Source organism: Rousettus aegyptiacus, unplaced genomic scaffold, assembly GCF_014176215.1.
Source record: "Rousettus aegyptiacus isolate mRouAeg1 unplaced genomic scaffold, mRouAeg1.p scaffold_m13_p_1, whole genome shotgun sequence".
NCBI classification, from domain to species: Eukaryota; Metazoa; Chordata; class Mammalia; order Chiroptera; family Pteropodidae; genus Rousettus; species Rousettus aegyptiacus.
Window position 1 is genome coordinate 13,362,926 of NW_023416284.1, and position 12,186 is coordinate 13,375,111.

The 12,186-nt window shown below is 54.6% G+C and overlaps 1 pseudogene; it reads left to right on the forward strand.

The window, feature by feature from the left end:
* Positions 1-1,041: 1,041 nt before the first annotated feature.
* LOC118604050 lies at positions 1,042-1,160 on the forward strand (annotated as a pseudogene).
* Positions 1,161-12,186: the final 11,026 nt, after the last annotated feature.

Below are 12,186 nucleotides of genomic sequence, written 5' to 3' on the forward strand. Positions count from 1 at the left end.
ATGGGGGGTTGACCACCAAGAAGGCTGACGCCCCATCTAGGAGAGAAAAGTGGGTCTGATGGGTTGGGGTCTGATGGGGTTTCAAGATGGTTGCCTTTCTCCCACTCACCGCCCTTCCCGATCAGCTTTCCCTTAAAAAACAGGTCTTCACCTGACCATATCCAAGAGAGGCCCTGCACTTGATGAAGAGAGGTGATGCTCAGCCGGCCCTGACCTTGGGCAGCTTCCTTCCTGTCTAGTGGGAAGATGGGCACATCGGAGCAAGCCTGAAAAGGAGGCAGGGCTGAGTTCAAATGCTGATCCGAGTGACTATGTTACTTAACCTCCTTGGTCTCCAGATTCTTCATCAATGGGAATGACAGCAGGAATGACCTTGGAGAGTTGTTATGAGGCCTAAATGAATTCAAACGCCAGTACCTAGCATAATAAGACAATGTGTGTGATAGCCATTATTAGGAAATTATAGGGATCACATTCAAGATAGATTGCTTCTCACTGAGCAACCTAGGAAGGCTTCCTGCAGAAGGAGGCAGCCTGGTACAATGACAAGAAGGCTGGCTTTGGAGTGAGACCAGGGTTGGGATTCCAGCTTGGTCCCTTGTCCTGTGAGCCCTGGGTGGGTCATAGCCCCTCTCTGAGCCTCAGTTTCTTCCCTGTGAGGAAGGTTAAGTGCAATGACAAAAGTCAACAGGTTCTGTACTTCAAACTCGAGGCCAGTGCTTAGGGCCTTATTTAATACTTATCTCCACCCCTCAGGGAGGTGGGACTATTTCAGATGAAGAAACGGAGGCTCAGGAGGGGAGGCCACTAGCCTGAACTCATGCAGTGTGTAAGGGCAGAGGCAAGACTGACTTTAGTGGTCTTAGCCATTAAGCCTGGTTCTAGCGCTTATTTGTGATGAGTCAATAGTTGTTAAAATCAACAAGCAGTGACTGGTACCAGAGCCAGGTCTTATAAGAGGAACAGGATTTCCACAGGGAGCAGAGGGGAGAGAGAAACCAGTGAGGGCACAGGTCGAGCAAAAGCAAGGAGGTGGGTGTGGTCTGTGGCCATGCCACCCTGAGCAAGCCCGATCTCGTTGGATCTCAGAAACTAAGCAGGGTCAGGCCGGGTTAGTATTTGGATGGGAGGCCACCTAGGAATACCAGGTGCTGTAGGCCTTAAAAAGAAGGAGGTGGGGAAGGGTCTTCTTCCCTCCACATCTGTGCTTTTTTATCTCTACGCCCTTGGGAGAAGCTGTAGAGGGTCCCAGCTTTCCAGTCCTGCTGCGGGAGGGTTATTTAGCTTCTCAATGGGGCTGAGGCATGGGGTGGGCCCAGAAGACCCCAGAGAGCTGTAGACATGTTGGCCTCCCATTAAGAAGGGAGGCGCTTGGGGACCTTTTACTTATTCCATGGGGGAGCAGAGCTCCATGCAGTCAGGGATCATTGGGAAAGGCCTGGAATTACAGGTCAAGGCTGAGTGGAAATTTCAAACCCATGTTAGGCCCTACTCAAATTCTGTCCTACAGAAGGAGAAGCCCCAGGGCCTGTGAGAACTGCTCCCCACCTCCCAATCACTCTGCCCCCCACACCTGCTCTGGGCTTTGGGACCTGACAATGCATCACCTGGCTCCAGCCAATGGGAAGGTAGGAGCTGGAGCCCTTGCTTCTTCTCTGCTGGGTGGCCACTGATGGGCCTCATTCCTCTATAGCTTCTGAGTTCCAGTAACTGCTCCCTCACTTGCCCTTTGGGAGAGGGTGCTAATGGCCGCCCACTGGTGCCAGTCCCAGGTGCAGCACCATCCCTCGTCGGTCACCCTTAACTGCACCTACTCCTCGGAAAATCCCTTTTCTGGTACTCCTTTTGTGTGTCTGTTTCCTGCTGGGACCCTGACTTGTGTCTCCCCCACCCTGTCCCCAGCTGCCCTTCCCTTCACTCTCTCCTCTAGCCTGGGCTCTTGCCCTCCTCTTAGCTGGGCTGAGGAATGTCACTTTCAAGTTCTCAGTGGGGCTCGGAGCTCAAGCTCATGGGAGGAGAGCCCCAGAGTCATTTCAACAAACACCAAACGCAACAACCACAACTTTAAATAAATAAAGTCTGGCAGGAGGGCAGCTGCTCGCCCCACGTGCTTTGGGGAGGCCTTTGCTCCTATCCCACCAGTCAGCTCTGGTCACGTCATCAGCTTGCCAACGTGTTCACAACTCTCTGGGGTCTTCTGGGCCCACCCCGTGCCTCGGCCCCATTGAGAAGCTAAATAACTCGCCTGCAGCAGGACTGGAAGCTCGGACCCTCTGCAGCTTCTCCCAAGGGTACATTGAAAATGCTCTTGTCCTTCAGTCAGGAAGTTCTTCCCACATCCGACCACTTCCTCTCCTGCTTTGCGTTCATTTCTCCTAGTTCAGTCCTTTCAGAGGCTTCCTCTTAGCCAACCTCGGCCACCCCCAACGATCCAAGGTACGTGACCATACTGGCTGCTGTGCCAAGACTGCAGGGGACAAGAGTGGAAGCTGGGGGACCTGCCAGGATGCTACTAAAATACACCAGTCAGGAGAGGTGAGGATGGTGGCCTGGACCAGGGTAGTCACCAGGCAGGTAGAGAAGACCACCTGGATTCCAGGAAATCTCCCATTTCAGCAACCAGAACCTATGCAGGGAGCGCCAAAAATACAATTCTTTGGTTAGAATAATGCCTTGAATTGGGTTCTGAAAATTTGCATCCCATGCCTGTGAGGCGGCCCATCTATTACTCCCTAGGGGTAGGTGGGTCAACAAAAGCCAGGAGAAGCCTGCCATGTGCCTAGTCATTTTGTGCATCTTTATTTCTTTTCTTTATCTTTGTGCAGGCCATGTGCTAAATGGCCCCATCTCCCTGGTGCTACCAGCTCCTTAGCCGTAAGTCCCCATGTGAGACCACTCTCTCTGCATCATATTTCTCCTAATAAAAATACCTGCTGCTTGTTTGTCTTCTTCCCTGTAGGACCTTGAGAGCTCAGACAGTGCCTGGCATCGAGTCAGTAATTACTGAACACCTGTCCTGTTTCAGGCACACATCACCTCACTGAAACTTCCTTTCAGCCTGAGAGGTTGTGGTGTTTTTCATGCCATGTTTCCTGGGAGGACATTGGAGTACAGAAGTGTGAGGACCCATGCTCAGGGTCACAATGCTGGGTGGTGGCAGAGCTGGGGTTTGAACCCAGCTGCCTGACTGCAGCCCTGCCTCTGTCCCTGCACCCTCCCTCCCTTGTCCTCCTCCCCTTCCCTGCCTCATCCCTTCCCTCTGAGCAAGGCTGAGCCAGATATGAGACTGGAGTTCCAAAGACCTTCTTCCTTCTTGGTCCAGAGATAAATATTTGTTTCTTCCAGTGTAAATACCCCTCTGTGTTTAATGAGGTGATTTCAGGCCATTTCCTGGCATTGCTCAGTGCCTGGAAGTCTCTTTCAATCTGAGAAAAATGGGCCTCTTGTCAAGTCTTTCCCATTTACAGATGAAACTGTGGTTCAGAGAGAGCAATTGACCAATCCAAGGTCACACAGCCAGAATTCAAACCCATGCAGCCTGGCGCTTGTCGCCAGGTTCTGCCGCCTCTGTTTCCTGTTTCCTGGTCACTCCCCTGGCCCCAACCCACTGCACCATGCACCATGACTGGCAGGCAGGGAGTGCTAAGATTTCCCTCCCTCTCTTGGCATCTCTGGTCAATATGGCACTCACAGCCCCCTGGGCATGGACCCCCTCCTGCCATCCCCACTTACAGTGATACCTTAATAAATTATGCTTTTATGTTATTACACGTGGAGCTATAAAAGCAGTGAGTGTGCAAGCGGGGCTGAGGTAAGGCGCCCACGACTTTGCAATTTCCTGGTCTGGCCTGGCCCTGCTCCGCACCGTGAATTTTTCATTAAAGTGCGCAGGTGACGCCACGGGGGCAGACGCAGGCCAGGTATGCTCCCACAGCGGCGTGGCCCCTTCCGGACCTTGCCAGGTTGGCCTGGTGATGGGGGGGGGGGCGGTTCACACGATGGCGATCAGACATAACCTCACTCTGGGGCTCACACTAGGCTCTGGATTCAAATAGCAAGTGATAAGAAGCGCTCTGCATCCATGCGGAAAGAAAGGGTGTCCCCTGGCCAAGCACCTGGCCTTGACACGCATTACCTCATTTCACCCTCAAAAAGCTGTGAGCTCAGCATGACGAGTCCCATTGGACAGACGAGAAAAGTGGGACTCTGCTAAAAAGCGGCAGTGCCCGGCCTGCACCCAGTCAGTCTGGTTTCGGAGCCCGTGTTCATAGCTGCTCGCTCTCCTCGCTTATTTTTCTGTTTCCCTCCTCTGCTCTCCAAATCTGTGGGCCCTTTTCATGCAAAGTTACAGAGGCAATCAACGCAGTGAACAGAGGCAAAACCACGTGGAACCTATGGGGAAGAAGCCTTCTAGACTCCACCCTCTGCCCGTGCGTTCCTTCCTCCCGCTGGGCTGAGGAGCTCAGGCCTCCTGCTGTATGGCCCTCGGTTTGCCTCTCCATACCCTGCTCCTCTCTCTGGGTGCCCACTGATTAGCGACCTGCTCACTGGAATGTGAGTCCTCAGTCCCAGAACGTCGGAGGTGTGTCAGTCATCTCATCTGTAAAATGGGGCTAAAGCATCAATGGAGCATGGTGGAAATGGGTCCAAAGCAAGCTGTTGAAGCTTATGTGGTTCTCAAATGATTCTAGAAGATTCTAGAAGATTCTGGAAGAGAGGCAACGAGAAAGCAGGTGCCCTGAACAGGTAACCAGATGACGTGGGTGTTTTGTAAAGTGGGTACAGGATCTACGTGGGTATTAATGAGGACAGTGCTGCCTGCCTGTACACAGGCCCAGTCGAGGCCAGATTCCCCTATTCTTTTGGGAATTCATCCCAGGAGCTGAAGACAAAACCGAACTTGAACTAAACACTCGGAGTCTAAATAGCCCACAATTTTACGTGAGTGAATCTCCCTTCTCGAGCCGGCTGGCTTCCACACCAGGCCCAAGTGCAAACGAGAGGCAGCAGGGGTGGCTTGGGCCTCTCTCAGAATTAGTGAGATTAGCTGAGGGCCCGAGCCCAGCAGATGTCCCCTCTCTGGACTTGGTGACTCACTTGCCTCCCTGGTTGAGAAAGGGATCCAGCCGGGCCTGAGCTGTCCTGGCTGGTGTGGAACCAAGATGCAGGGCAAATGTCAGAGTAAACACCCATGGTCAAGGCGGGAGGTCGGGATTAGGGTGGGGGCGGGCAGGAAGACAGAACATTTCTGCTCAGCCAAAGGAAGAGCTCTCGAAGGCTCGAAGGCTCGAGAAGCTCTAGGGCAGGAAGGGCTGCCTGGAGAGGTGGCGAGGGCCCAGTCCCAGAGATGTGCAAGTGGGGTCCCGAGGACCCTCTGAAGGTGGGCAGGATTCCAGCCAGCATTGGGAGGGTCCCAGGCAGCATGCCAGTTCCGGCCTCTCCAGCAAGAGGCTCTACTAGAGGGAGTGGCAACCTTTTCCTATAAAGGGTCAGGTAGAAAATATTTTAGGCTTTATAGGCCATACAGTCTCACTTGCAACTACTCAACTCTGCTGGTATAGAGAACACATAAATAAATGAGCATGGCTGTGTTCTAATAAAACTTTATTTACAAAGACAGTCGGTGGGTCAGATTTGGCCTGTGAACCATAGTTTGCCAACCTGATAGAGCCTATGGTTTTGGGGCTTATGGATGGGGGCTGGGGCGTCTCTCTGGGAAGCTTGTGGATGGGCGGCAACTGACCTTCTCTCATACACTTGACCCTGCTGGAGGTGCCCCCTCCACCTGGATGATTCGTTCTTTCATTTTCTCTTCCTTCCTCCCTTTCTTCTTTTCCCTTGATTTATTCATCCGTCTATTCACCCATTTGCTTCATTGTTTCAACAAATCTCTAACTAACTCATGTTCCAGTTCACTAACTTGTTCGCTCACTGACACATCACTTAAGAATTCATCCAGTCACTTTTTCATTCACGCATTCACTTATTCCTCTATCAGAAACTCAGGGCTCTAGAAGTTATGATATGGAAATGCTAGATGAACCAAGATTGTTTTATCTGGAGAAAATCTGGAAAAACACAGGGGCATCATGATTGTCCTTTAGGCCCTGTTGAGTTTATATGAATAAGGTTCCGAGCAGTTATTCCTTTACTAATTAAGTCCTTCACTGTTTCCGGATTCAAAGCCTCCTCAACAGCAAAGACATGTCCTTATCTTGCAGGAGCCCATGTCGCAACCTAGACACCAACTGTAAATGGACGAGTTATTCCAGGCAGGGAGAATAGCATGGCAATGACCAAGAGTTGAGACAGAGTGAAATATGTTCCAGAAATGAAAGATAGTTCTGCTGGAGTGTAGTGCATGTACAAGCCCCTGTCTGGGCCTCCGTTTCCTCATTCCAAATCTGGTTCTGACCCCACAGAGCTGTCACAAAGATTACGGAGCACTTGGCTCAGTGCTTAGGCTCAGTACTTGCTAATTATCAAGGGCTAAGATTGGTCACGAATAATTGTTATTCATAAAAATTATTAGGTGAAAAAGTGAACCAATGGCCTGTCGGGATGGACAGTGAGGAGGGGATGGGGTCAGGGGTCAGTCAGAGCTGATAGGAGCTCAGCCAAAATATAAGAGCAAGAAACTAGCAGTGTTAGCAGCTAACATTTACTGGCCACTCATACGCTGTGCTATTTGGGGGCAATTTACCCTCCTCTATGAACTGCAGTGTTTTCTTCTGTAAAATGTGGATGATAGTAGGGCCCACACCTCAGACTGCCATGTGGATTAAGTGAGAATAATACATGTTAAGGGCTTGTTCCCAATAAGAAGTAGCTAACATCTTTATTATTATAACCAAATACCCACGGATGGGCCCTGTGCATTCGGAATCACAGCCACCACTTGGCAGCAGAGGAGGCTAAGCAAGGCGGAAGTGGGAACAGAGAACCATAAGGACTCCCACTCCTGCCTGTCCTCAGTCTCAGGCCTCGTTCCTGGTAAGTTTCAAGTCCTTCCTGCCACTCCCAGGAAGTGTCTGTTCCCACGCCCTCTGGCCTGTCCCTCCTGCCCCACAGGGCTCCTGGTGTCTTGACTGGGAAGTTCCCCGGGCTGGGAGAGATAAGGGGTGCCTTGCCCAGGTCCCCAGGCAGCGCCTGCCCGCGGCCCCTTTGATCGCAGACCAGATGGTTCTGCCAGCCCAGCTGCTTGCGAAGCAGCTGCAGTGATAGGGGCAGGCCTGGGGAACGGCTGGGCCTGGTATCAGCCACCTGGAGGGGGCACCTCCTGTCTCCATAGCAATAGGCGCCCATCCCTGCAAACAGGAAGCTGACCCTGCATTGATGGTGGGATAGGCCCAGCCCCTTTAATCTCCCAGAGGAAGTGGTCCAGGGGGAAGGCCTGGCTTGGGCCACCAACCTCCCATTTCCCCAGTGAGTGTGGGGGTGGGGCACAGCAGAGATGACCGCCAAACCACACAGGTGCCTGAGCCCTAACTAAGGATAGACAGTAGGAAGAACTTCCCCAGGCTCCCCAGTCCACGTGGCTGTGCAGACCCCCTTCTCAGGAGGCCTCCGAGCTGGATACTTCCAGGCTCCAGTCCTCTGCTTCCCAGAAGGTGGGAGAATCAGGTCCAGGCATCTGGTATGACCCGGTCCTCAGAGCTTCACAGCACCTCTTTGAGCCCCCCGCCCTGTTGAAGGAGCCATGGGAGCCGACGGTCTTGGGGTAGTTGGCACTTGGCTGGGTAACCTTGAGCAAGTCACCATTTGCTCATCTGCAAAGTGGGGATATAGATTCTTCTTCCTCATAGGGCTGGTGCGTGGGACCAATGAGATAATTTAGGGAACGTGTCTCAGTCAAGAGTAATGTAATTTAAGGTTTACCACCCCCACTTCCAGAGCCCCAACCTAGAGAAACACCTACATGCCCACCTCCGGCAGCTGCACCATGCTGGGGCGGGGGGGCTAGCAGGCTTGAGGGGGTGCCTCCTGCCAGATGCCAGGCCCTGAGTGGGCCTCCTCCCCTCCTGTTGCTCGGTTCCTCCTTCCAACAGCCCTGAAAGATGGAAACATGACCCCCAATTTACAGAGGGAAACTGAAGCTGGGGCTTCCCTCTCTGAGTTCTCAGTGGGTCTTGGACTTCTTTAACCTCTCTGTGAGTCCTGAGAATTCAGGCTACAGGCTCCCAGGGAACAACTTGGGGACTCAGAGAAAAGTCATTCGCTGAGTGGCCTTGCCGTTCCTGGCAGCCAGGGCAGGGACAGTGACACAGGGGGGTCACTGGGATCATCTTCGACTTTGGGCCCTGACCTCTTCTAGCTTTCCCTATTGGCTAAGTGAGACTTGCGTGAGGAGGGCCAAACCGCGGGGCCACACCCTCACTCACTGAGCCCTTCTTTCCTTCAGCCCACAGCATGGAGCTTCTGGATCGTGCCAGGTTCTTTGCTGGGTGATGGCGGTCCAGAGAGGGATGAGATACGGTCCTGCCTTGGAGGAGAACAAAACCCTGCGAGCACGCGGGCATGCAGGCGGGATGACGCGAAAGCCGTGCGGGTGACGAGGAAGACGGCGGCGTTGGCGGCCGTGACGGTGCTGGTGCTGGTGGCGCTGGGGCGCTCGGTAGTGGGGAAGACGGCGGGGTTGTGAGGGTGCGGGTCTTGGAGACAGTTGATGATGGTCTTAGAGATGGTGCTAGTGACCGTGGTGCTGGCGACAGAGTAAAGACTCATGCCGAGGCAGCACTCACTCCTCCTCCTTTCTGCTTCGGTGTGGCTACTCCTTTAACCCTGAGGGCGGCACCTGGCTTGCGCTTGGCCGAGAGGGCTCTCTCAAGGCACCACCCTCTCCCTTCAGGGTCAGAGTCACTTCATAGCTCTTCACAGGCCACAGTGAACCCAGACTCTCAAGGATAGCAGACCAGAGAGGGTGGGTGACTTGCTCAAGGTCACGAGTAAGGTAGTGACCGAACCCGGACTTCGGGCACTTACTCTGGGCCTCTGCAGGCCTCCTCTTCCCTTTTCCACATTCCACAAGCATTTCCTGGGCCTGCGCTCTGGGCCAGGCCCTGTGCTCTGTGCCAGGCCCTGTGCTGGGATCTGCAGTGGATCACCGTGCCTTCTGACCTGAAAAAACCTGCATCCAGATCGGAGGCAGAAATCTAAAGAGGCGAGGGTAACAGAGAGAAGAGGCCAGGCAGAGGGTGGTGGGAGGCCCTGCCAGGAGCATCTGGCTGGGGCCTTGGAGGATGTGGAGAAGTTCACTAGTTGGGGAAGTGAGGGGCAAGGCACTCGAGGTGGGAGGCACTGCAAGGGGCAAAGACCTGGAGTTTTGAGGAAGTTCAGGGTTCTCGGGGAACTGAGGCTGGCGGTGGGGGAGGCGAGGGCAGGACCTGGCGCTTGGTTGCAGAACAAGCATCTTAGAGACTGTCTCATCCTGAAGGGTGTCCCCTCTGCTCCCTAACTCCCCTCCCCCAAGGCCCTGCTGGGAGCCACAGTATCACTCCTCCCGTCAAATAACTGGAATTGTTTAAAAGTGCCCAGCAAGAATTCAGTTCAGCAGGTTATACTGGTCAGGGGAATGAGCCACAGCCAGAGTGCAGGACTGTGGTGGGGGTGGAGGGGCGGGCTCAGTGGGACTTCCTGGGAGAAGGTGAGAGGTCCTGACCTCAGGCCAGGGCCAGCGCCCCCGTGAGCACTGATCCGGGAGCAGATTACAAGGGAGACTGGAGCCAAATCAGCTTTGAAACAGAGCTGGTAGAGTTTCACTGCCCACTCAGTGAGGTCGCCTGGAAAAGCTCCTCTCCCTGCCCAGGGAGGGGTGTGGACTGGGGGGTGCTGGTAAGGGGCTCTGTGTGCATGTGCGCAAGGGTGTATGTGTATGGGTGTGTAGATTTGGGCCTGCGTTTGAGCGTGAGAAGACCTGTGTGTGCGTGTGTGTGTGGTCTCATACGTCCGTCTCTGTGTGCCTAAACATGTCTGTGTATCTGTTTCACGTCTGTTCTTACTCATACCCTTTCCCCCTGTTCTTTTCTCTCTCCCTGTCCTAATTTCCTAATCCTCAGTTCTATTAGGTTAGCATTTATTCATCCCTTCCTTTGTTCAAAAAAAAAAAAATTTATTGAGGGTCTACCGTGCGTCAGGCACTGTTCTAGGCTCTGAGCATGAATAAGACAGAAGAGAAGAGATTCCTGACCTCACAGGAGGGCATATCCTCCTGGGATGAGACAGACATTGGACAAATAAGCAAGTTGGTCCCATGCCAGATGGTGATTAGTGCTAGGGAAAGAGTTAAACAGGATGAAAGGAAAGGGGTTTAGGAAGGTGGTGTTTTCTAGGCCTGGCTCCTCTTGATAGGTGAGGCGTCGGAGGCTCAGAGAGGTTAAGCGACACGCCCAAAGCCACACAGAAATGGTGACGCGGGTGCTGCCACGGACCCCGCGCTGCGTCCCCCCACCCCTCGCCCACGGCTTCAAGCTGCCCCTGCGTAAGAAGCTTCAGGCCAGTAGAAGTGGCAGCAGTCTGAAGACCGACCCGGGAAGCTCTGCTCAGGGGTGCGAAACTGTGGCTGGTGTAGCCTCATGGCCTCTTCGCGTTTCCTCTTCGGCAGGGTCCTGGGTGTTCATTTCAATATGATTTCTCTACAACAAACGCTGACTTCCGGGGAGAAAATCCGCGGAGCACAGGCCCTGCCCCATGTCCTCCGAGACGGCCTTAGTTGGCAGGGATGCTGGAGGTGGTCGAAGCTGGACTCCCACCCCGCGGTGGGTGCGAGTGGCCCCTTGCGCTGTGGTGCACGCGCATCACCTGTGCATGTACCTGTGTGTTGTTGGGGTGTGTGTGGGGGTGGGGGTCAGCCCTGTGCAGAGGAAAGGCTGAGTCTGGAAGAGGGGGCTGGGCTGGAGGGAGCCACACTGGGTTGGGATCTCCCCGGGTCCTTGAACCACATCGGAGCTGCTATGGGAAGGCTCCCCGGTGCGTGGAGAGTAGAGAGGGAGGCACAGGCTGGTGATTTATCAGCTTCTCCTCCTTTTGATCTCCTTGCTTCCCTGGAGAGACTCCTCCACACCTGGGGCTGTGGCAGGAGGCCCAGAGAGGGGCCTTCCAGCTGGCCTGGGACAGGAAGCTTCTTTCTCCTGCATGGCCTTGCTGGTCCTTGTTTCCCTGTCCATGTCACTGAGTGACCTGGCTGTGCTGGGCCACAGGTGCTGTGAGGGCTTCCTGTCCTGCTGGGCTGGGTCCAGGGCACACCGCTGGGGCTCTGAGCCCACACTCACCTCCCTGTCTCTGGTTCTGCCTCCATTCTTCTGGGTCGACTCTCTGTTTCTCTGTCCTTTTCTTTCTGCCTCAATCCACAGCCCTTCCCCCTTCCCCCTCACTCCTTCCTCACTGTCAGATGTGCCTAGACCCCACATCAGGCATTTTAAGGACCTGGGGGCCCCACGATTTCCACTTTTTCTTTGGTTCCAAGAGCTGAAGAAGCCCAGCTTTCAGCCAGGGTCCGGGCATGGCTTTCTGGCTGGTCACCAGGGGGCAGGTGCAGAGGCAAAAGGAGGGCAGAGCCAGCCAGAGCCAAGCTCCTCTGCTACCTCCCAGCCCTGTGGCTGCAGGTAGGCGCACTGCTGAGGCTGTGCAAGGGCTCTTGGAAGGCCCTGGAAGAACACCCAAGCCACGATGCCTGGGCACGTTTGTGAGGAGGCGGGCTGATCTGGAGCTGGGGAGGCGCAGCCCTCAGGACGTCCAGGTGGGGCCAGGGGACTGGGAACAGGGCCAGGGAGAGGCCGAGGTGGAGTCCTCAGCACAGTGAGTGAGGCCCCGAGGCCCCAGGGCAGACCTGGGTCAGGGCAAGGACAGGTGCCTCCCTCAGGGCCCAAGTGACAAGCTCACCTCATCTCTCAGTGGGGGACTGATCGGGGGAGCTGAACAGCTGCCCCTGCCAGGCTGGGCCAGGGGCAACCAGAACCCTCCACTGCTGCCTTGGACAGGTCAGGAAGGGGAGGCAGCAGCGGTAGGGGCAGGAATAGACTGAGCAGGGAGTCGATGGGGTGTGGCTGTGCGCAGGGGCCCCTGTCTCTCCACCACTAGTCCAGGGGCCTCCCTGGCTGGGTGCACCACCTGACTGTGGTTCGCATGGCCATAGCTTCCACCTCTCCATGCCCTTCGCTCTTTCTGCTCCAGACTCCTCAAGGCTTAATG